Below are 23,876 nucleotides of genomic sequence, written 5' to 3'. Positions count from 1 at the left end.
TGACCCATCTGCTTCATCAAATGCAACATCAACAGTCTTTTAGACAAGTCTCATCTAGTCTTGCAGTAGCGGGTGATGATTTTTCAAAAAGCCTTCTCATATTTGTGGAAGAACGTGCCGGTAACTGGACTAATGATTTACCACTCTGTTAACTATAAATAGAAATATTTCTGCTCCAGGCAGGCAAATCATCACACTCAGAGAGTTTGGTACTGATATAACAGTTAGCCATGAGATTATTCTATTCTGAAAACATCCTTCTCATTCTTTTTTTTTTTTTCTCCTCTCAGCATTTTATCTTCAGTAAACACATAGCGTGATTTTACATGAACCTGTGGTCTCTGGGCTGTCTGTAAGTCCCAACTGAACAATAGCATATAACATAGCAAAAATATGGTGAGAAAGGAAAAAGAAGTGTATTTTGGACATGTATTAGCTGGTCACACATCAGTCAGATTTGTTAAGGTTTGCTACTTGATAAATAGACAGGAATAGAAGGTTTGGATGGTCCTGCAGGCACATCTCACTGGAAACACAGTTGCAGAAATTTCATTTCAAGAGAGAAAGCAGTGAAAAAACCCAAACAGGTTACTCTATTTCCTGCCCTGGAAGGAATGGCAGCTTTTTGAAAACATTAATATCCTCAGTCAGGCATCACAAATATTAGTTCTCAGTTCCTTCAAGGGATAAAAAGAGATAAAAATAGAAGCCACTCTGAAACCTCCCAGAGGCTGACAAATGCATTCATTCATTTCTTTATAATGACATCTTTCATGAAGGCCTTAACACTGGGAATTCTCAGAGGAGGATTCCTTCCCCCCAATACTTTCTCACTTCTGTTGAAAGCTATCTGTATCATTGCGAGCAGGCAGGGGGTAAAATACTTTCTGAAAACTCAGCTGTGCTTTTGTAGGCTGATCTTAAACGGGAAAAAGGCTCATTCTCCTGAGTGCACTGAGAATGTGGTGCTGCAACCTGGAACGGCAGTATCTGGCTGTGGTGGGACAGCCCACATGAGAGGGGATGGTTGTGCGCGGTCACAGCAAGGGGTGAGCAAAGCGCAACCTCTGCATCTCAAATCTGTGTGTGAGAAACACATGCTGCACAAAACAGATATCAAAATTGCAGCAGCTTTTGTTTCACTCTCTTCTTTCATTCGTATGTCTTCCCAGTTTGTTCATCTCTACTCTAAGGCCTGCATTCATCCCGCTTAGCAGAGGCAACCTGGTCACATTTGCCCTCTGCTGCAGGGAGGGAGAGAGGCGCTTCAGAGCTGTCAGATCTTCAGATTAACCGGTTCCCTCTCTGAGGAGCCTCTTTTTGTTTGTCGATTGTACGGGAACCAAGGCTTGTTTAGCTGCCTTGGTTAAATGTCTGCAATTGAGTGGGGTGATCTTGATCTCTACACTTCAGTCTTTGGTAAGGCTGGCAGGCAAACGGAGCAGTCAGTTGCTTTATTTTTCTTACGCTAAATTTTAAGAGCCTTTTGCACAACCAGAGCGTAAAGCAAAGCCCAGCACATTGCTTATATCGACAGTGGGAGTTAAAGCTGTGGCCTGAAATGGTATCGGTATTGCAGGTGGAACTCATCTGACCAAATGCAGACTGAACATAGAGATGAATAGAGATGAACCCCGAAAGACTCTCTTTTGCTGCTCACACTAAAAATGAACCTAGAGCAAATAGCTCAGGGGCTGTCATGTACATCTAGAGAGACGTAGGTAAATTGCATCCACGATACCTGCACAGAGCTCCCTCCATGGCAGTCATTCCAGAGCAAGGGATCAGGCACACAAGTGAAGGAAAGGTACAGGACTGAAGGGCATTACCTGAGCCATCCAGTCAGAGCATCTCCAGCTGCAGAAAGGCACGCTGCACATGCACACTCCTCTGCTCTGGGGCTTATCTCACCCCGGGATGCTGAACGTTTCCAGGCTTCTCACAACAGACTCCAGGTCTGTGCTAGAAAACCAAGTGCCACAATAATTGTTCCACAGGAGGAGAACAGGAGAGATCAAGGGCATTTCTAAGTCCTCCCGGCTAGCAAGAGATTTGCTGGGTGACATTTGCAGATGCTTCTAGACCACGCACTATGCTGCAGAGGAAGACAAACAAAAACCATCAGTCTCTGATGAGCTAATCTGGAAGAGGATTTCTTCCCCGTTCCCAATCGGGTGATTAGCTCAACCCTGAGCATGTGAACAAGCACAGACAGCTGACGGAGGCCGATACCTCAAAGAGCACTGATGAACCTTGCGGCTCTCAGTGACCATGTTTACACCCTTAACTGACCCAAGAGGAAGTAAAATACTCTGTCTTAAATCCCTGTGAAAAAAGATTGAGCAGTTCAGGAAAAAGTGTATCATTCAAAAATATCAGAAAAATGTGAGCCATGGGAGTATAACCTTAATTATTAAACTATACTGGTCTAATTTTACTCCTATAATTTCCCATGGACACAACAAGAAGATCTTCAGTGGGGGGTTATTTCTTCTTTTATAAACAAAGGCTGTGCTTTGTAATGTACTGCTGCTTGGCACAGTCTCTGATTGTATAAAAGGCAGATCTTTAAACAATGTGCTGTGATCCCATCTGATCTGCAAGCTGGAGGATATATCGTCAATATAATTTGTGGCAGGATATTTGCATAGACGTGGTGAAGTGGGTTGGAAACTCCTCTGGAATCACACAGGCAAAAAGGAGACAATATTAGCTTAAATAAGTGAGGCATCAGCTTAACAGGTCCATGAATACATGTTTTTTCCAGAATAGGAAATCACAGTTTGCCGGTACTTAAAGCCAGCTAAGAGAGGACATGCTGATTGTGATTTTCTGTCACTAACATTGGGTCCCACAGAAAACCAGTAACTATGTACAGAGAGTTTCAGCTGTCGTTCATGGGTTTGCGTGTGACCCCGTCACTCCATCGCTGTTATCCAAAGGCTGTTCTTGGCCCAAGAGAAGGGGAGCTGCCATTCTGAAGTTGTCAGTGGGAGAGAGGTGGCATTCTGCAAACGACCGCTGCCATCACAAACAAAATTAATTGGTTCCTCTGCTGGTATTCTTGAAAGGAGCTACTAAAGGAATGGACATTGCCAGCACAGTTCAGGAGACCAAGCTAAATTATCATAATAGACCCTTCTGGCCAAAAAAATCTGTGTGTCACTGAGAGGTACTCCCGGGGTCCAGATACATATTAGTATAATTTAGGGACCGAGTGCAGCTCATGATGTCAGTGTGTCTACCCATACTGTGGAAAAAAATGTACTTTACCTTCTACAGCAGTAATTCCTGACCACTTTCACATATTCCATGCTTGCTTGAAGAAAATAAACTGTGCTGTACTGTACGTAATAGAGGGCTTCTCTTCTTGAACAGTACTTATAGTCGTAACCTATGAAGAATACTAGGGAAGCTGAAAACATCAACTTTGCCCAGACAACCAAAAACTTTCCTTTATATTTTGCCAGTGGTTACACCTTCTGGAGCCCTGATGCCGTAACGGGATGTGTGAAGGCTAGAGATAATGTAAAGCTCCAGATCTGGAATTGAAGCTTCCCCACTGTTAGAAGTGTTGGTGTTGGTTATGTTCCATGTCTAGCTGCTTTTTAAGTTGCAGAAGATTTCCATTTCTAGTATAACACCCTGTAAAAAAAAAAAAAAAGCGCATGCACCTACTTCTCTTGTTAAAATTTCTTTCAGTTTCTTCAGTTTTTTTTCCCTTTATTAGTTAGGAGTGGTAGAGGTCGGTGGAGCTTTGTAAAGGACCTTTTCAGCGAGGGTGAAACACATTAATCATGCTGCAAATCCTGCCTGCTGGCTGATGGGGTGCCTCTCTGTGCTGGTGTACAGGCCTGTCAGAGCCCTGGGGAGCTGTATGCACACGTGGGCACCTGCTGTGTGGGTTGTCTTGCAGGGATGGAGAACAGCTGAGACATGAAAGAGTGAAAGGCAACAAAGTTCTGCCAGATGGAAAAAGTAAACGAGCAGAAGGAAACCCAAAACTATTCATTTTCACTGTCGCTTTCTTTGTTACTTCTTTGGACAAGCATGATATCCAAGTTAAGCACGTTGCCCTTTTTTCTTGTCCTTGACTGTGTGCGTATCTTTGCATTTATTGTTAGGTTTTGTCACGTTATCAGCTTCCAAGAGGGGTACGCCAAATCAGATGTTTCTGCTCAAAGCTGTAAGTCTCCAAGTAGGACAACTGAGCTTGGTTTCTTCCCTAAAGGTTCACAATGTCCTTGCTTGCGCCTAGGGTCCTCCACGAGCTGCTATTCTGGTTAAATTCAAGAGCTTGGTTCCGGAGTCTTTGCTCCATGAAGGAGATCAGGCTTCTTCCTTTGAGAGCTTACTGCTGACCTGAATGACAAAGAAACTGAAACAAGGGCAGGGTGAGGCTGGGGAAAGTTTGCTCACTGATGTAGCTCATTAGAGGACTTCACTGCCTTGCTACTAAGCCTTTTGGTTCTGCCAAGTTTCTTGATGAGAGCTGCAGGAGTAACAATGGAAAACTAGGTCAGGAGTAGATCTTGTAAATCTACTCAAAGGGCCAAGAGCACAGTTTATGTAGAAGAAGAAAAGAGAGAAAGGGAAAAAAGGGGAAAAAAGAAAAAGGAAGATTTTAGTGTGAAGAGAAGGAGAAGAAAGTCAGAAGTTTAGGTAGGATTTCATGTGTCAACCATCATGTGTAATTATATACCTGATTACAGATTGCCTTCTTATAATGTCTGAGAAATTCTTTGGTTCCTTCATCAGGGCTTTCATTAACACTTCTGAATCTCTTATTCTGCGAGAGCTGTTAGCAGTAAGGCCAGCCGCCCTGCCTGCAGGGATTTTGACTATACGCTGGGTGAGCAGCGTGCTAGCCTGCTGTATACACGTTTCAGCTGTGTAGCTGCACCCCTACTGAGACCCAGGGAAAAGCAACAGCAGAAAAACAAGAGCTTTTGCAGGATGGACAGTTTCCTTTGAAATGTGGTAGGCATGTGATTTCTTTAAAGGGAGGAAAATCAATAGGAGGATTTTTTAGGTTGGAAAAAACACCACCCCCAATGTTGTCTTTGGGAGTGAACTTTCAAAACACATCTCGGTTTGGGCAATACGCACTGCTTATCCAGCAGGCACACGGCATGCACCTCGACTTTTTATTCAGCTGAACTTTTTGCCATGCTGGCAAAATTTCTTACAAATAGCCGGTGTCATGAGTTTTTTCCATCTTGGCCTAAAATCCTAGGAGGTTTCTGTGACACACAGTTTAACTCCTGACACACTGAACCGTAATCTGATTTTAAGCAAAATCTAACTGTGGATCTTCCAGCACATCCATAATCCTAGCTAACTTCCAGCAAACGCTGTATACATCTACTTTATATATGTATTTCTTCTACTTTCTTGTATTAGAACCCTTGTTGGCTGTTAGGATTTTTGCTCTTCGTTTGTTTTTGAGTGCTTTTAACTTGTTTTTCTCTTTTGTTTTCCTAGCGGTTAGAATACAAGTTGAAGAAAGCATGTTAATGTGATACACCGTTTCAGCTCAAGTAAAAGCCCTTTAGTATACTCACTTACTCAGAAAAAGTGGGACTGAGACAGGAACAGGATTTATTCTTACTAGTGTCATCCTTTCTCATGGAAATTTCCTTTTAAAAATTATTTTGCATTTGGGACAGCTTCCTGTACTTTCTGTATTTGGTGATACAAGCCAGCACATTTCCCCACCCTCAGTCAAACTGAATGCAGTGTTGCCTGCTGGTTTCCCCCTATCAATAATTAATACCACGGTTGATAGGCAATGAACATTTTATAAAGGCCTTAACAGAACAGAACAATGTCTTGCTTGCATATATCAACGAGAGACTTTTTAGTCTCTCTTCTGCAAATTCTCTCATTTTCCTTTTGAAAGTTGGAAACCTCTCCCAAGGAATCACAACCAGGAGACTCTTCGTTGTAATCATAACGTGGAGTTTTGAAGGAATGCTGTCAACTTAGACAACTACATTCCTGCCTGAAATGTTTTACCTCCTGGTGTTAAAAGGACAGCATGAACCTTATTCAGAGTTTAAGGAGACACTTTTCTCCTTGATTTTCACTTTTACTTCCACCTCCTGACAGTGTTTTTGTTACTTCCTGACCTCAAGGTTTCCCTGCAGCCCGTCACTGAGCTCCCTGGCCTACACTGAGGGCACAGCCCAGTTTTATACATACAGGTGCAAAACTCCAGTACGTGTGCAGGAGTCACAGGTGTACAGCAGTAAAGCTGTTTTGAAATTAGGGTTGGGTTTTTGTTTTGGCTTGTAGTTGATATGAAAATCTCGGTGGTTACTTTTTAGTCAACTCTATATTTATCTGGAAAATAGGTCTGATGTGGATGGGGGTAGTTCTCACCCACAAATTCCCTTCTTCTGCAGCTGCATGCTACAGCGTGACCTGGAGGCCTCTGTAAAGGCACAGGTACACCAGGGAAGGAGCAAGGAAGTCATGCGCTGAGGAGTAAGTAGCCCACAGGGAGTGGTAGTGATGGATAGGAGCGATTTATATTTTGGACAGTCACCACAAAAGTGAACTGTGGAGTGGCCTGGGACCACTCCCTGTACTCGTTTCTGTTCTGGAAGGGTCCCCGGGGAGCAGCACACCATGAGTGGCTTCACACAGTTGGCAGAACTGACCAGCCTTGTGAAAATCTTCCTTGCATATTCTCACTACTATGAGCGCCGACATGCACATTAACTATCCTGACAAAATGTTCTCTGCTCAGGTGGAAGTTTGAAACACTAAATTTTTTTGCTTGGCCTTCGTCTGGGCCTGTAGCATGGCCACGAAGGTGCTGTGTGCTGTTTCCAGATCACTGGAGGTATCTGACCCACCTGCCAGGTGGCTTTTGTTTCTGTTTGCATGCCCTTGGTGTTGAGATGTTTGTGTGGTGTTGTTTGGTCCGCTCTCAGCGTTCCCATGGGCAGTGCTGGTGTACCTGAGCTGAGTCACGGCTTGGTAACAAGTCTCGCCGGCTGAGGATCTGGCCCATCACACGCTGCAGCGTCCTGCCAGAAAAAGATTTAATAAATGAAATGCAATATATAATCTGCACTTTACAATAAAGGATTTAATTAATTTATCTCTTGGCATTTTAGGCTTGATTTTTTCATGCTTTTCAAATCAAGTGTAACGCTTTCTGAGCTACATCAGACTCTTTTCCATTTTTGTTATGTTTCACGTCTTTTCCTCACACCATCTTTCAATGGCTAGCATTTCCCAAGTGTTTTCTAAGGGAGCTGTATAATCTTTTGATTCTAATAAGTATATAATAGTTGATGCAGTTTTACATATTTTGCTATTTGTAGTGTACATTAACTTAATGTTCCTTATGAGTTACAAGTTTGTCTTTAATAGTGAATTATGTGCCTTACTGAATAGTTTTTCTTTCTCAGGGAGCTCAATACTGGGTTTTAGTTAAAGAAAACCCTGATTATCTGTTATCTTTCTCCCTCCCTTTTGTAATTATTATTATGCTTAATTTCTAGGTCATTTTCAACCAAAATTATGTGGCAGGCCTGTGAGGAGTTAAGATTTAGATAAAACAGGACTGATAAACCAGTTAATATTTTGGCGATAGGCACAGAAATATTTGGAATGCTATCAAGCAGTTGTTGTGGTCTTTTAACCCCTCTAAGCTGGGAGTTACTTGGGTAGGGGGAGAAACTGAAGCTTTTTTTTCCCCGTAAATCAGATGATTCATGTATATGGATTGCTTCCCGATATGACTCAACTGTATGAGCAGAATAACAATGATCTTACTGTGTTCTCACAGGAGAATTTCTCAAAGATTTCCTATATACCTGAATTTTGTCCCCCATCCCATTGCTCTGTCTTTTAATTAAATTTTACCCTGAATTGATTACATCTAGATTTTCCCATGGGGCTGTAGAAGTGAATTTACTTTTATTCTCCTATCTATAAAGCTTGTTGTTTAAATCTTTTCTCTCTCTGTCTCTTTTTTTAAGAAGATTTGCTGATTGCAATTTGATTACCTGTTCAGCTTTTTACAAATTATGTTAGTCTAATTGAAGCCTAGAAATAGAAATCCAATAAATGGCTTTAAGTTACCCTCAGAAATGTTTGATTTCATATTATTCTATTCTGTTCATCTCAAGATTCCGTGTTATAGTAGATTATACTTTTTAAGCCTCTGTAGAAAATACTAAATTAAAAAGACCAACAAAGCTGAATACTTGCATTTATTCATTAGCTCTCCTTAGAGACTGCAAATTTGGACAGATGCTGAGACTATTGCCATTTTCTAAATAAGACAACTGTTATCTTGGTGGAAACCAGGACTTTTTAAGTAGGATTTTCAAAAGGCTCTGAAGGAGTTTAGAGGCATGAGTTTCATTCAAAGGCAGATTTACACCAGCCAGAGATTCCTCTTATATGGTGGGGGGGGCGGGCACGTTATCAGAGGGAAAAGCAAATTGACTTTGTATATGTCTCTGAGTGAATTTTGCTTGTGGGCAAATCTGGCTATCTGCAGCAGAAACGTGATATTCTTCAGCGCTTCAAGCTGTCCCAAATTCTCACTTCAGCATTAAGTTGTGCGTAAACACTTGTCTGGGTGGAAAGGCTTTTCTTCACAGCATGCTTTCCCAATGCAGCGGTCCCAGCAGCCCTGTCGCCAGCAGTGTGTCCCACGTGTTTCGCACAGCGGCTTTTCCATATTAACCGTGTGCTGTGGGACGCCATGGAGCTGGCTGCTCTCTGGCTGTTCGCCTTTCAGTCCCACGCTCCTCTGTCTTCTGATGTATAGTACAGAAACCGCGTACTTCGCTGCAGCTTAACTGAATTACTCTTGTCTCACCCAGGCTCCGTAATGCCATAAAAGCTGGTTAACATATATATGAAAGCCATGGCTCACCACTGCGCTTTCTGTGACACATGCTCTTGTCAAAGGCTTTCATCACACAAAACCATTAAAAAGTCATGACCGCTACTGAAAAGATCCCGAAACAGGACTAACAGGTAAAGAAATCAAGAAGTGCCCCCGCTTGGGTTTGGGTTGGGGAGGGGAATCTCTTGATTTAGTTGCTTTTTATTTTCTGTGCCCCCGCAGCGCACGGTGCTAAAGCAGTTAATGCCTTACTGGGTTCGTGCTGAAGGTCTCTTGCTGCCAAACACCCGCAATCACGAGCTGCTCATTTGGCTAGGAAGTCAAAGGCAAGACACATGCAATGCTGAAACCGCATCACCCCCTCCTCTGAGTGCCACAAAGCTGCAGGAGGGGCACCCAGTGGTGCCTTAGGGTATACAGTAAGCTGTAGGGTGCGTGTTTGTCTTACGTGTGGTCAGGAGTTATGTACAGAGAGTCTCTTTGGAAAGCACCACGTCCCCTGAGGTCAGAGATAGCGTACTACCCGTTGTGAAAATGGGATGATGACGACAACACTGCTAAAGCACACCGAAGGCCAATTTGCAGTATGTTGCTCGTATTGTTCGCTCGAGCAATTATTATAATCCGTTTGCCTGTAAATGTGCTTTCTGTTGTTATATCATTAACCTTAACAATGTCAACCCCATATGTGGTTCCATTATGCGACTTCACAGGGTAAGAGCGCAGGATGCGTCTCATACGGGGAAGAACGTTCGCAGCCCAAGCTTTACTGATGCCTGAGGAGAACAGCGAGTGCTGTGGATGGAGCCTGGCTGCAGAGAGGTGCTTGCTTTGCTCCAAGGGGAAAAGGAGAGCCATTTAATCAGCTGCTGCCTCATTTCTGGGGCGGGGGGAGGATATTCTGCCAGAGGAGTGAGTCCTGCTAAAAGGCCACATCCTCGGGGAGCGGTGGTGTCCGCAGGGCGGTATGGGCTGAGCAGCCACAGGAGCACGTGGGAGATGCTTCTTTCCTCTTGTATTCAGCAGCATGACTCCCAGTTAGTACCTGTGGAAGTGAGAGAGGAGACGAACCGTGTTTTCAAGGTTTTGTGCTTTTCAGAGTGCTGTGAATGCAGAGGGGTTGTTTTAAGGCTATTAGCCACTTAACACATATAACAGAAATAAAAAAATGCGGACCAGCAACCCCCAACTGTTCTGTTCTGCACAGAGGTCTGCTTACAGGACTCAGACTGTATATAGAGAATCTTTACAATGAGCTAAAACGTAACACAAAATATGGCATGTAAACAGAACCTTTTTTCCTCTCACAGCTGACAGTATAGCAATGAAGTGTTTTGGTTTGGTTTTTTTTCCACTAAAATAGGAAAAAGTTTAATACTGGTTCTCTTACCTCCAGATAAGACAAGTTGGTCATTTCCAGTGGGATTATCATCAAGAATTTTCTATGTAAAGATGGCTATTATTTGCTGTATTCAAGATGTGTAAACAGATTTAATAATACCTACTTGTCTAAAGGGCTGGAGAACAACAGCCCTTTAAACAAAAGCTACATGATGCTGAGGGATTTAAGACATTACTGAGCAGATGTCTTTGGCTAGTAGTGTAAGAAAAGGGATTGAATTGCTATCCAAAGTGCAGCAAGGCTGCTTTGCTCCCAGTGCCCAGCTCAGGCTGCAGAAAATAGCGTCCTTTCATCAGCCGCGCTCCTGCAGCCTCTGTTGAACTGCGCAGTCTCACGTTGTACCTCCGGCTTGGGGCTTGTCTGCAAGTTCCTGCTGGGGGATGACTGGGGTACTTGCAGCTGTGTCTTACACCATTCGCAGTAGGGGTAGCCACTGGATATTTTGGGGCATTCTTTATGCTGGGCTTTCTTTCTTACAGCACCCATCTAGAGCTGGGAGAAGGGATCTTAGCCTGGCTTTCTGCTTCCTACATTTTGGAGAGTGCCTGATCTCACAGTGGGTATCTGGACAATGCAGCTCAGAGGAGGATGCCCAGCTTCATTCACACAATGTGCTATGTTGGCCCTAATGGTCAGTGACTGACGGTCATTTTGGACAGAAACATTTGGGTACTGTGAGAATGGACTGCAGGCAGGGCTCTGGGCACCATGCTGCCCAGTTTCCTACTTTCACCTCTGCCTCTAAGATGTTAATGATTTTTCTTGGAGCATCTACATAATATTTCTGGTATATGGGAGATATATTTGACTTCTGAAAAAGGGTCGCAATAGGTCACCCATTCTACATGGACTTTGTTGAGAATCACTAGCCAAAAGCTGACTCTAGTCACAGCTTTTGGGAGGTTTACGCTGGCTTTGGACAAGCGTCAGAAGCCTGAAGAGCAACAAACTCAGGCTGTGATGGGGGTTTGTTCTAAGGCCGCTCCATGTCTGACATACACCCTCTGGTGTCTTTCCTGTGTTTGCTGCGTCTGAGTTGTTACTGTCCCAGTCATCCACCCCATTCCTTTGTCATAGTTTGTCACCGGCAAATAAGTGGTGGTGGAGTAAAAAAAGGGACCTGTAACCATGTGAGGTGCTAGTGTTGGTGTTTCAGTGCAAACTGCCCTTTGCCGATGGTTCACTGTGCAGGGTAGCAGGCCAGGAGCTCATCTGCCCGCTGCCACCGGCTGGGGCGAGGGGATGTATGGCAGAGGACAGGGCTGAGGCAGTTTGCCCTGGTTTGGGGAAGACACTGTCCTCTAGCCCAGACCTTGGCATTAGTCTCAGCACAATTTCTATCTATCAGCACACTCTCTTCTATCCAAATACACGTGCAGAAGTAAATTAAAAAGTTTTAATTGGCCTTTCAGCGGGTCAGTCACTTAGCATTATCATCAGGCAGTTGACCATGGGCATGTCTGCCAGTGACCCAAGGGAGGGCAGAGTCCTCTTTTTCTCTTTCTCATTTAGCCTCCTACAGATGGATGCTGCTGCTGCCGTGCCTGGGTGCTGCAGGGGTGCGGGTGACGCAGCTGGGTGCAGCGCGACCTGCGAGCAGGAGGACCGACGGGCCTGGGCATCCCCCTCTGCCTAAACCCCGCCTGATGAGCGCTACTCTTAACCCCATGCTGTTTCTCTTATCAGCAGCAAAGGGATTATTGATGAGATTCTCGAGGCTGACTAGAAGACTGAGCTATATAGCTGCCATTGAAATTAATGACAGTTATATGGCTGAACCCGCCAGCTGGCTGTGGGAAAGACGGCTTCTCCCTGTCTCTGCTTGTTTACTGGAGAGCACTGCTGTAAGAAGTTATAAAGTAGCAGAGGATGCAGCAGAATTCATTGCTGCAGAAGCTAAAGAGAATTAGATGCTCTTTTTTTTGCCAGATCCCCAGCTGCCATAAACTGGCTGCTCTGCCAAAGTCAATAGCGCTATACCAATTTGCTTCAGCTCAGGATTTGGATCTTTCGGGCTGTATCAGAGTATCTGCCATCTCCCTTTGCAGGCAGGTGAAACACTAATGAATATGGAACAAGATCTTGCCGTCTGGGGATTTTAATAAATAAATAAAGATGTATTAACAAAAATCAATGCAGGGCCTTGCTCCTGTCAGCATTTGTACTGTCGTGTGTCCCCCCATCCCATGTCTTCTTTGTTCTCTGTGATTGCATCTGCATTGCTATGGTAACTAATGAATGATTATTTAATTTACCAATCTCTGCATGTGGCAGTTTAGTGTTTAAAATATTCCAGCACTGTCTGTCATACACATATGCACAAACACATACAGTCTGTCACACAGGAAATGCTATAGGTGCTTGATATTCTTATTTTAAGCGAAATCTGTTTACCTGTCTCTTCAAATGGGACATGAGTGCTTTATCTACTGTGACGATGGCCACAAGCTAAACAGTATGTGCAGATAAACATAATTGTGTCATAGCATGTTTGCTGTCAGTATGTGTGAGCTGTCAGCCAGCACACCTGAAATGAAGGCAGCACTGTTTACATCCCAGAAGATTTCTGCCCGACACCCAGGTCTTAAGAGTTATTGCGTGTTCACAGGAAGTTTCAAGAAGAAAAATGGTGTTTCATGTTTGTGAGAGCCAGTCTAAAACTGTTGTTTTGGAGGAGTAAAAGGGGAAGAACAACTCTCACTGGCTTTTCAAAGAGACAGTGGGCCTTCGGCTATCTGAAGTCTTGAAAAGGATAAGGAATTGCTGCAGGAGTGCTCGGGCAGCTACATGCTCTTCCTTGGGGCTGATGTAGGTGGGGACTGACTGGAAAAGGTAGATCAGCTCCTGCTTTCATCGTGTTTTTTCCCAGCTCTCTACCTATTTCAGTGCTTTGATGAGCTGGAGATTTTCAGGAGATCCCTAGACACCCAGGTACATTTTTGCTTGGAGGGACTCGGTTTTATTCTGTCCTAAAGAATTGTGCAGCTGACTTTAATCTGCAAAGGGAACACTTTCTCAGTAGAATATACCCCTGCTACAGGTGAAGTGGGTAGTTTTAATAAAGTTACTGGTTTCTTTTTTTTTTTTTTTTCTGTGACTGCTTGAGGAAATGGGGTTGAAAGAGTGAAGGGACAAAAGTGACAATATATATCCAGGCATATGTTCTTATGCTTGCTGACTGGCTGCGAGAGAAGGGACGTGTTTGCTTCTTGGAGCTGGTGAGACCTGAGACCTGACCATTTCAGAGGCACTTTACTCAGGGGCTGAGGAGGAAGGTTTGCATGGGCTTGAGAAGAAAGAGGTGATTTCAGATACTCTGGGAAGTTTAATGTTACGCAGTCCTCCAGCTCTGCTCATGTGGGGAAAAAAAAGCAAATCGGACTGTGCAGATATCTTGTTGCTCACAGGCTGCAGGATGTAGCCTGCTGCTTTTGCCTATCCTTTCAGCCATCCTGGGATGCTCAAAGGTAAAACTTCCAGGCTGCAGGAAGTTGTTCTTGCCTCACTTCACTGGGATGTGCACGTATGTATATATGCAGATGGTATTTGTAATGGCACAACACTGAAGCAACTGTTTTGCATGGATGAAGCTGAAATCTCCTCGGTACTCTCCACTTTGCCCAAACCCTGGCCCCAAGAGCAGCTTTTGACATGGCGGCTACACTTCATTGTGGTTTCGTATCTGAAACAGAAGGACCCAGAACTCCTAAATCATGTCCTATTGTTGATATATAAGTGTGCACTGATCCAGATAGGTAGTTTTATTGCTGGTTACATGAAACAATAACTGGCTGTGTGATGGCCCCTGGGTAACCTGTGGTAAGGTGAAAGCAGGGGCACTAGACTAGAATGAACTGTTATATCCCAAGGTTGATTTAAGGCTAAAATGGGACCTCGATCCATCCAAACTGCAAAACTGTGTGGTCCCTCTGCACCAAATGTTTCGTTTCATTGCCCATATCCGAAGCAGGCTGCTTTAAATCCCCCCTCTCATTCCTGAATCCTGATTCCCCCTGAGCATGAAGCAGTAGAGCCCTGGTAGAGACAGGCGAAGTGTAAACCCTGCAACTTCTCAGCTCCTGCATCTCTCTCCCTCTAAGTCCATGTTAAACCGGAATCCCTACTGCCAAACTCCAAGGAGCCTCATTTAATCCAGGCTTGCTTTAGAAGCCCCTACAGTTCAGGATGTGCCCATTATGTGCTGCACTGCGGCTCACCTGGAAGCTATTGAGTGTCCCAAAAGAAAATTACGGCCATCTTACAGGGATGAGTCATCTCTAACAGCTGGGTGAGAGATGTTTTTCTAGTTGTATACAACTTTGAGGTTTAAAAAAAACCCAAACCCTTTTCTGTTCCATATAGGGCTGAAACCAAGTTCCTTCTATTTTTATGGGGAAAAAAATGCAGAAAGAAAGAAAGATCCTCACTTAGCGTAGCCAACAGTTCATTAATCAACTCACATCAGGTGAAAAAGATTTGACATTGCCGGCCTCCCACATTCCAAAAAAGTGCTCTGACCACGGAAACATTGGGGATCTCCTTCACAATCTTCTTTTTTTTTTTTTTAATGCAAAATGGAGCAATGCCAACCTGTGAAAGTGAGAGGCTGACTTTGGTAGGTAGTTAATAGCTCGGTGATTTATAGTACCTGCCTAGTACACAGGGGTCCTAAGTTCAGGTCTGTGAAAGCCCAGGACTTTAGGCTATTGTTGATTCTAAGCCTCTCTCGGGTTTTGACCATAAATCACACCCTAGAGATGAAAAATCTTTCCTGACAAAAGTTCTGGCAGTGCTGCTATGTTTCACTGCGAAACACTTGTTTCAGCCACTTGCTACTTTCTGATAAAAAAACATTTCATTGAAGAACTTCTTGAACTATCTCTAAGTGTTTGGCAGCATTGGATGTTTCAAAAAGCTCAGAAAAAAATAAATTAATTTTACTGTATTTTGGATTGCAAAGTCTTTTGGTAGGTTTCCAAGGACCTTTTTTATCAGAGTGGTCTATTTTATATGCCTTGGTGGTATGTGATATGCATCTTTGGTATGTTAGCTCTTTGGAGGACTTAGGGACACAAGACTCTGGTGCACTGTGTAGTAAAAAGAAAGATAATTTCCAAAGCATGAAAAATTTACACTTCAATGCGGATGAAAAATGAGAGGAAATAGCTATTTCCCCCCATTTTTAGTAGAGCAAATTAAGAAAAATCTTGATGCCACAGAAGTGTTTGGGGCTGGCTGATGATGGTGGCTTTATTGGGATCCACATGGGCAGATTAAAAATTGCATCCACTGTAAAAGCAGAGAGGCTGTTCTAGTGTCTGTGGTGACCTCTGGCATAGCACAGAACTGGGATTCCCCTGCTGACCTGGTGGGGAAAGGAGAAGGTGGCCTGCTTTGCTTCTTTCTAATGGATGTTGTCTGAGAAGTGTAGCTCTTCTTGCTCCTAAGCAAGCTGTCCTGCTTGTTTTCTCACCCAAGGACTCTTCCCCGCCTTCAGAAAAAGTCTGCTCGGAGGGCTCCTGTGTGGGATTTCTCAGCTCTTAAACAAATGAGAAAAGTTGATGAATCTTTAACAAATCCTTCCCTTCAAATGTTTGTCAGGCTGAAGAGATAAATAACACTGGCAGTTCCATCCCAAGTGTTTTTACCCGAGGCAAGTCCCATCTCAGCTACTAACAGAGAAGCTTTGTCTTTTATTTTGCCCAAGAGACTCATTTAACCCATTCTTGGCTGCTGGCTGCACCCCATCATCTGGGATTTGAGTTCCCGATTTCAGCAGGTGGAGTCAGAACTGACTGAGGGCTATAAGACAACACTGGAGCCTTACTTTGATGAATAAGCCTAGCAAGAAGAAGAGACAAAGGCGTAAAGAGAATTTAATCTGTTTGTCTGCTTGTGGGTACTGTACCAATGGGAAGAAAATCAATTTAGAGAGAACAGTGAGGATGCTGTAGGCAGACTGAATCAAGGAGCGGGAAAGCGTGGTCTTGGCAGTAATGCTGTAAGCGCTGACCAGAAGCACATTTCAAAAGGACTATCTGCTCTTGGCATGCAGTGGGTTCAAGGGGAGAGCATTTCCTTCTGCCCACACTGAGAGGGTCTCTGCGCTGACTGGTAGCCACGTGGTGCGGAGATGGCGTGGTGCCTCAGCACTGCCTATGGAAAACGTGCACTTGGCGTGTGTCAGCCAGGCGTTTTAGCGCAGATGCTGTGTTGCCCTGTACTGGCTGTGCTTTTGCTGGCTCTGGAGCTAGCTCAGGCATCTCTGCCTCCACACAATGGAGGCATTTCCTTGGAGCTGAAGGAAAATCCTTGGGGGACTGCAGCTTGCATTGCTCAGGGGGATTGCCTGCATGTGTGCGTGGGTATACGACTGTTCTGCATGTAACTGATCGATTTTGTGTCTTGAGATCAGGCCTGAAGTGTCATTTCTGTGCCATTGGTCTCTCCCTGGGTTTGAGAAAGAGTGAGCTCACTAGCTTGCATATTTTTATCTTTACTTAAACATCCTTAAAATAAATCTTCCACTTAATTATCTTTACTTAAAACTCCAGTGTTCATGACTAGAGTCAGCATTTTTTGTTAGTTTTCTACTTAGGAAGCCCTAATAAAACATGAACAAGGGCATAAGGGTCCTTTTACTCTCCGAGTACCAGCTAGCAGAGCTAGCTTCTTTTGTGAGCCTCTGAAGTAGCCAGGGACACAAGAGAGATGAGTACACTTTAATGTTGTTCCTCTCAAGTGTCACCTTGGGGTGACTTCTTACTTATAAAACTGCTCGGGGTTCTCTCAAGCTAAGATCGCTCCAAGGCAACACTTTTGATCAGGCATGACAGTGAAGTACATCCACCGAGGCATAACATTATATGTGTCCTGCACAATAAATAGCGGTCGGATCCAGGGACAATCCACAGCAAATCACTGCGGGCTATGGCACAGCACTGCCAGCTGTCCCACGGGCATCCTGCGGCAGCCGGGACGTGCTAGTGGCTTCCCCCAGTGCTAGCTGCCAAACTGGGGTGCAAGTTTCAAAGGCAAAAAGAGCAGTTTCTGAAATGCTGGTTACGTTTTGTCTGCCTGTTGGACTTTCATTTATTTCTTAACACTTCAGCAAGAAACAGCTTTGCTTTGCTTTTCCCCGCCCATCGCTGCCTGTCTATTACCGCCTGGTGTGAACATTTTCAGTACTCTTTCCTTCTTCTTGCCAAGGACAGTAACAGGGGAAGGGGGAACAGGCTTATGCTGATGGCAGTCTCTCAGTGCCTCTGCTTCTTTGCAGAATGGGGAAATGATGCTTCTTTTTTTTTTTTTTTTTTTCTTTTTCTTTTTGCCATCTTTTGCCACATTGTGCTGAACTGCCACTCTGTGCTGAGACAAAAATAGACTCATCTTAATTTTCCCTTTTGCCACTGGTGGGTTATAATATGGCAGTGTAAAAGCCTGAACCCGTTTCCAAGCTGATGGGAAAAGGAATGTACTGACAAGCTAGGATGGTGTGTACTAAGCACAAATAAGGGTCGATGTGCAGTTTAAACAGTGTATTTAAACAGGAGGTTCTGTTTGAACATTAGGAGACACTATTTTACTGTGAGAGTGACCGAGCACTGGCACAGGTTGTCCAGGGAGGTTGTGGAGTCCCCGTCCTTGGAGATGTTCAAAAGCCATCTTGACAGGGTCCTGGGCAACTGGGCAACTGGCTCTAGGTGGCCCTGCTTGAGCAGGGGGGTTGGACGAGGTGACCTCTGGAGGTCCCTTCCAACCTGAACTCTTCTATATTCCTGTGATTATGGACTTTAGGCTTTTATAGTCATTACTCTGTCAGGTCATAAGGGAGATAAGGTTTGTGAGTCGAGTAGTATTATTTTTAATAGACCAATAAAGTTGCTAGATAAAAAATGGACAAACTTTTGGACACATGCTTTCATCACTTTCTGTGTGTCTACAATCTTGGGTATTTCTATAAATATGGTAGCTGTTTTAATAAAAGATACTGGCTTTATCCACAAATTTTGGGGGGCTTAATATAAACACATGCATAAAATACAGATCCTAAAAGCCCTCAGATTTAAGGGTAAAGGTACTTAATTCCCTTATAACTTATGAACACGAGCCATGACCAGCACATGCGCACCCAGACCAGGGTAACCTCTCCCTGATAGCAATAGCATCTTTTTCCAAAGAAAAGTCCTCAACATTCAGGTATGGACGTGGAAAGTTCCAGGGAAACAGAGAAAAAAGGGATGTTCATTGACAGTTTGAGGCAGTTTATCAGACAGCTGCTTCCAGTTAATATAGTTCACTATGCTGAGATATAAATGGTCTGAAGGAGCAGGGAAATTTTTGGCGTAATGATTGGATTAGGCTTTTTGAATCAGATAGGTAGATCCCCACAACGCAGATATGCCAGAAAGATACTCCAGTGAACAATATGAGTTACAAGCATGAAGAACTTGGAAGATCTAAGCAAGCAAGTTGCTCAGTCATCAACTCCACTGAATACGTAGGAAAGGACTACATTGCAACTTCTAGATCAGTGCGGCTGGAAATTGCCTAACCTTCAGCCAGTCATTGCAGTCTCTGCTTCCTCAGCCTTGCCATTTAGTCTCATACCTACCTACTGTATTTCTGACACATTTCCACAATGTTTAAATAGTGCCTCCTCTCAAATATGACCAGTTTGCCAGAAACTGATGCCCCCCTCCAGGTAAACCTGTGACTTGGTGCCCAAAAAGATTGACTTGAGGGAAATGTACCCAGAGATGGAGAAACGTGTAAGAGAGGAAAAAAAGAAACGGGGCGAGAGGCTATTTCATAGTTTGCAGGTTGACTTCTATAATGACATTTTCATTAACAATTCTTGCTGCAAAATGCCATGGGTTTCTTCTTTTAGAGCTGTCTGCATTAATAATGAGTGACTCCACTGGGCAGTGATTTACATAGAACATGTTTCCGTTGTTGCAGACAGGAACTCTGCGCTGGGCCAGAGAGAGGAGGAGAAGGAAGGGAAGTGCACTCTGTATATGAAGGACGGTTTCCTATGTTGGGCCATGAGCACCCATGAAAAATCTCCCTCCCCTACACAACCACCCTGGCCCGAAATGTTTCCCGGCTCAGAGTCCGTACTGCATTGAGGCAAATGTTTTTACACTGATCTGGTATTGTATTTCCACCACAGTATGGTGGTGGAAAGGCCATGACCAGCTCATGCAGATCAACACTGCAGAGAAGCTATAGACAGGAGTAAACTCAGCTTCCCCTGAAGGGCCCTTTCTGCATGTTTTGTATCACTTCTGCAGTGCAAAGCGGCCAGGATCTCAGATCACAGTCTTCTGCATTTCTCCAGCTTTAAGTGTCATAGAAATAGGTTCATATTTTGTGGTCTGTCAAGTTCCAGACAGACACCAATGTGAAAACATGACAACTAGAGAACAGAAAATGAAATACCACTTTTTTCCAATTTCATAAAAAAATATTTATTTAATTTCTTCCTAAATATGACTGGGACTTTACATTATGGCTTTTTCTCTAACTTGGATACAAGGCAGCCTGGACCATTTATTGCTAAGTCATCCCCTGCGTGCTTTTTTGTTATAGGTGAAATGATTTATGTTGACTCATAAATAGAGATGTACAGCTTCTTAGCTTCTTCCCACAATGTTGCAATAATATAATAGGAAACATACTGCTGTTACTGTGCTCTCAAAGTGGATTTCAGTTAAAGTAGCCAAGTGAGATCTCAGTTAAGTTGAGCTTTATGTGAGTTAGTGATCTAAGCTGTCCAATGCATGCTTTCCTAGAGGGAAACAGTGACTTCCAAAATGGCTCAGCTCTCTTATCTAAGCCACCTATTTGAAGATGAGATTGATTGTTTTCTGATGGTTCTTATCTCCCTCCATTGACTATGGAGAAAGATATGGGTGACTTAGCTTAGATCTGAAGGATTTCAAAGGCTGTCTTGGTAGTTTGAGGGATTTTTTTAAGAGATGACAGAATGATTTGGAAATGGAAATAAAGCTGCCACGAGTTTAGTTTAATTTTGTATTTTCATTTATATTTCATTTATATATATAAATAAAATATATACACTTAGCACATTTTAAGGTGAAAGAAGGATAAGATTGTCCATAAAGAGTCCTTGAAAAGGCAAAAATAATAATCTCTTGCCTGTGGTGGACATTTATGTCGTTGAAATTATGTTGTAGTTACAGCCGAGAACTTTGATTTCTGAAAAATAATATCTCAGACCACTGGGAAGTTACTTATAGAAAAATAAGCCATCTTTTGTACATAATTAAGTAAACCTTTTCTCTTTCTTGCATCTCCATGGAAATAAATTTGTTGTTCAGCTCATTAGAAATAAACATTTTGCTGGTACTTCCAACAGGAGGACTAGTCTGACAATACCATTAAGAATCAGAGAAGAAATCAAAGACTTTTGAAGGTAAGCACTTTTACTTCATTAACCCTTGTTAATTTGGTAGTTGGAAATTAAGGGCTGTGGATGAAAACTTACACTGGCACCTGGATTCATCTCACAGAAAGTGCCGGTAGAAATTCAGATGCTTTTTAATTGATAGATTCAGAGTGGTAAGGGAGGACACTTCTCAGTCATGGTGTCTTCTGTGAAACTACATGCAGACCAAAGTGATTTGTCCACATTGGTTTATTTGCTGAGTTTGGGTTTGTACTTGTAGTGCTGCACCCAAACTATCCTTTCAGCAGAATAAATTGTAAAAGCTGCAATTCAAATTGCTTCACATTTTTCCTTCCTTTTCCTTACCTAATTTCTATGTCAGCTAAAAACATCGAAATCTAAAAAGTAAAGTATCCCTGGGGGACTGTGCAGATCAACGTTTCTGGGAAGTTGACTGAAATGTAACTGTAAGCTTTTGATTCTTTAAATAGCCTTGATGAAATGTTAACAGTTCTTCTGTACCGTATCTGTAACAAAGCGGGAAGATTAGAAGTGAGGTTTGGCTTCAGCAAATCATATTGTCTTTTAAATTAGTTCTGCTGTGGGAATGGTGCCTGTAGTTTGCTTAATCTGTTAAACCTTTTTTGTAAATTAATATTTTGGACAATGATGAATATAAATAATTTACATCTACAGTTTTCATGTTGTATGTTCGCTGAGCTGGATTTGCAAAGGCATCAAGCCAGGATGTAATTCCTGTCTTTATTAGGTTATGAAACAGAATCTAGCCAGAAGATAGAACGTCCTTAAGCTGTAACATCAGCAGCAACAAACAGACCTTAATGCTGCTGGACCTAATGGAATTAGATTTCATGTATGCTTAATGAATGCAAATGCCACTTAATTTTTACAGCTTGAGCTGTAATACATTGCATGTGACACATCTGCTACTGAAAAAAAATATTCAAATGTGTGATTCTTACACCCAGTGTCCAATTTCAGCACTGTAAAATGTATCCTCTTAGGGAAGAGGGACTGGAGAAGCATGCCAGCAATATTACTGCATAATTTAAAGCAGCCACCAAAGAGAAATGTTAAAATATGCACCAGGCAATTACAAGCTTTGTATATGTTTTTATTCTCCTTTGCTGCTGTTCAACAAGGAACAGTAAAGAGATTTAGAGCGACTGGCAACCATAGCAACAAGGAATTTTCAGTTCAACCTGGTGCTGTATAAGTTCTGGCAGAGAAACACATTTCAGGATACTTTGTCAAGTGTTGATTCTTCCAGAAGATAGGTGCAGCGCTTTCAGTTCTGCCTCTCAGGCACTGGTCCCTTAGAGATGCACGAGAGCCAATTTCACCGCAAGCCCAAGCAGAAGCGGTTACAATCGGGTTACGCCAGAGCTGGTCATGGTACTTGTTCAGCGGTGGTCCCTTGGGTTTGTTAATTATCAGAGATAATAAGTCCCATTCTGCTCTCTGTGAGAGAGAAGGGAAACAGATGTGATGTGGAAGAAGGTTTCTATCCCTTACCAGTCCCCTGCTCCATCCAGCTGTGGCTGTGAGAAGTCCCAAGCAGAGCTTTGCTCTTCTGACCTGATGACACCAACTACCCTGCTCTGAGGGATACAAAGGGCCCCCTCAAGCACAGCTCCTCAGGAGTGGTAATTACCAGAGTGACTGTGTCCTTAGACTTTTGTTTGTGCTTCCTGGCACGTCCATTTTGCTTGCAGACAGCTAGGTGGCCAGTGACCCTGAAAACAAGTCAGTGAAAACTCACGGCGAGTATGGGTGGTACGCACAACTCAATCACGTATGCAAAGAACCCAGAAAATGTATTCAGTTGATGAGGGTCTGGGCTTTTTTCAAAGGCAGTCCGGTGTTTAGTCGCTGTGCGTTTTACAAAATAAGAGTGGGTATACATATTATTCAAGATTATGGCAGACATAGTAGTTGTACTATGTACTGATCACAAACTAAGCTGTGAGAGGTCAGAAGGATCTGGGACTCTCACTTAGGTGAAAAAGTTGACCTTCACAGCTGGACACCAAAATAAAACGTCCGTTGCTTCTTGTGACAAAGAGTTAATTTGCACAATTAATTCTGAAATGAAAACAGCAGCAAGGTGACAGGACAACAAATGGTACGCAGTCTAAAAGATGAGATCGATGTTATTCCGGAAAACTTGTTAGAAACAACTGTTGCTAAATACCAGTTTTTTCTAACTGTGTTGGAGGCAATCCTTCTACTTTCTTTGTAAAAGAGAGCTGTTCTACACTCTGACTTAGAACAGGCTGAAGGCTTTTTATTTTTGTTTGATGGACCAGACACATCCTCCGGTAGAGGTACTGAGGTATGTAAGCCTCTTACAGTAATAGTCTTGTTTTCTTTAACATTTCCTCGTGGTCACCTTAGGAAGACACTTTGCATGCCCCAGGTCTGCAGGTCTCTGGCTGAAAGCTGCTACATGATGCAGCCATTGAGATTTCCTTAGCCAGGCATTAATCCCTGCCATTAAATAAGCAGCCCCATGCTCCCAGGAAGCACTAGAGTCCTTAGTAGCCAAGGAACTCCCTCATTTTCACAAGTAATTTGCCAGTTGCTTTTTTCCAGACATGCAGAGTTGGGGATAGGTCCCAGAAATGATGCATGTAAAGTACACATCTGACCATTTTATCTAACACTCCTTTGAAGGTTACTTATCATGAGATGCTGTGATAGCACATAGATCTCCTCCACCTCATTACACCTTAACTTGGGATCCTGAGACTATAAAATTGTTTCGTAAATTAACTGGAAATAGCTGGGGCTGACTCTGCTTCCCGGAGGGGGAAACCTATTGCCTTTTGGCAAGACATATGAAGTTACCTATAATCAAGGCAGCACATTCTTAAATTCTTTATCTCTGTATGTGCAATCTCTGTATCAAGTTACAACAGTAGGAAGTAGAAAAAAAATGTTGCCATCACTGCCATCACACTTAAGAATATAGATGTTTAGAAAGGAGTGAATTAAGTGAGGCAGAAATCTAGGATCTGCTACTTTCATTTTTGTTTTCAGTACCATTCTTTGGATAGCCTGGGGTAAAAAAAGCAGAAGCTGGGTAATATTATTTGAAGAAAGTTTGCAGCAACCGTTGCATGTAGATAGCCTTTGTGTTGTGCAGATTGTTTTCCTCC

The sequence above is a fragment of the Charadrius vociferus genome, unplaced genomic scaffold, assembly GCF_000708025.1.
Source record: "Charadrius vociferus isolate BGI_N301 unplaced genomic scaffold, ASM70802v2 scaffold78, whole genome shotgun sequence".
NCBI classification, from domain to species: Eukaryota; Metazoa; Chordata; class Aves; order Charadriiformes; family Charadriidae; genus Charadrius; species Charadrius vociferus.
Note: the sequence above shows the minus strand (reverse complement) of the source record.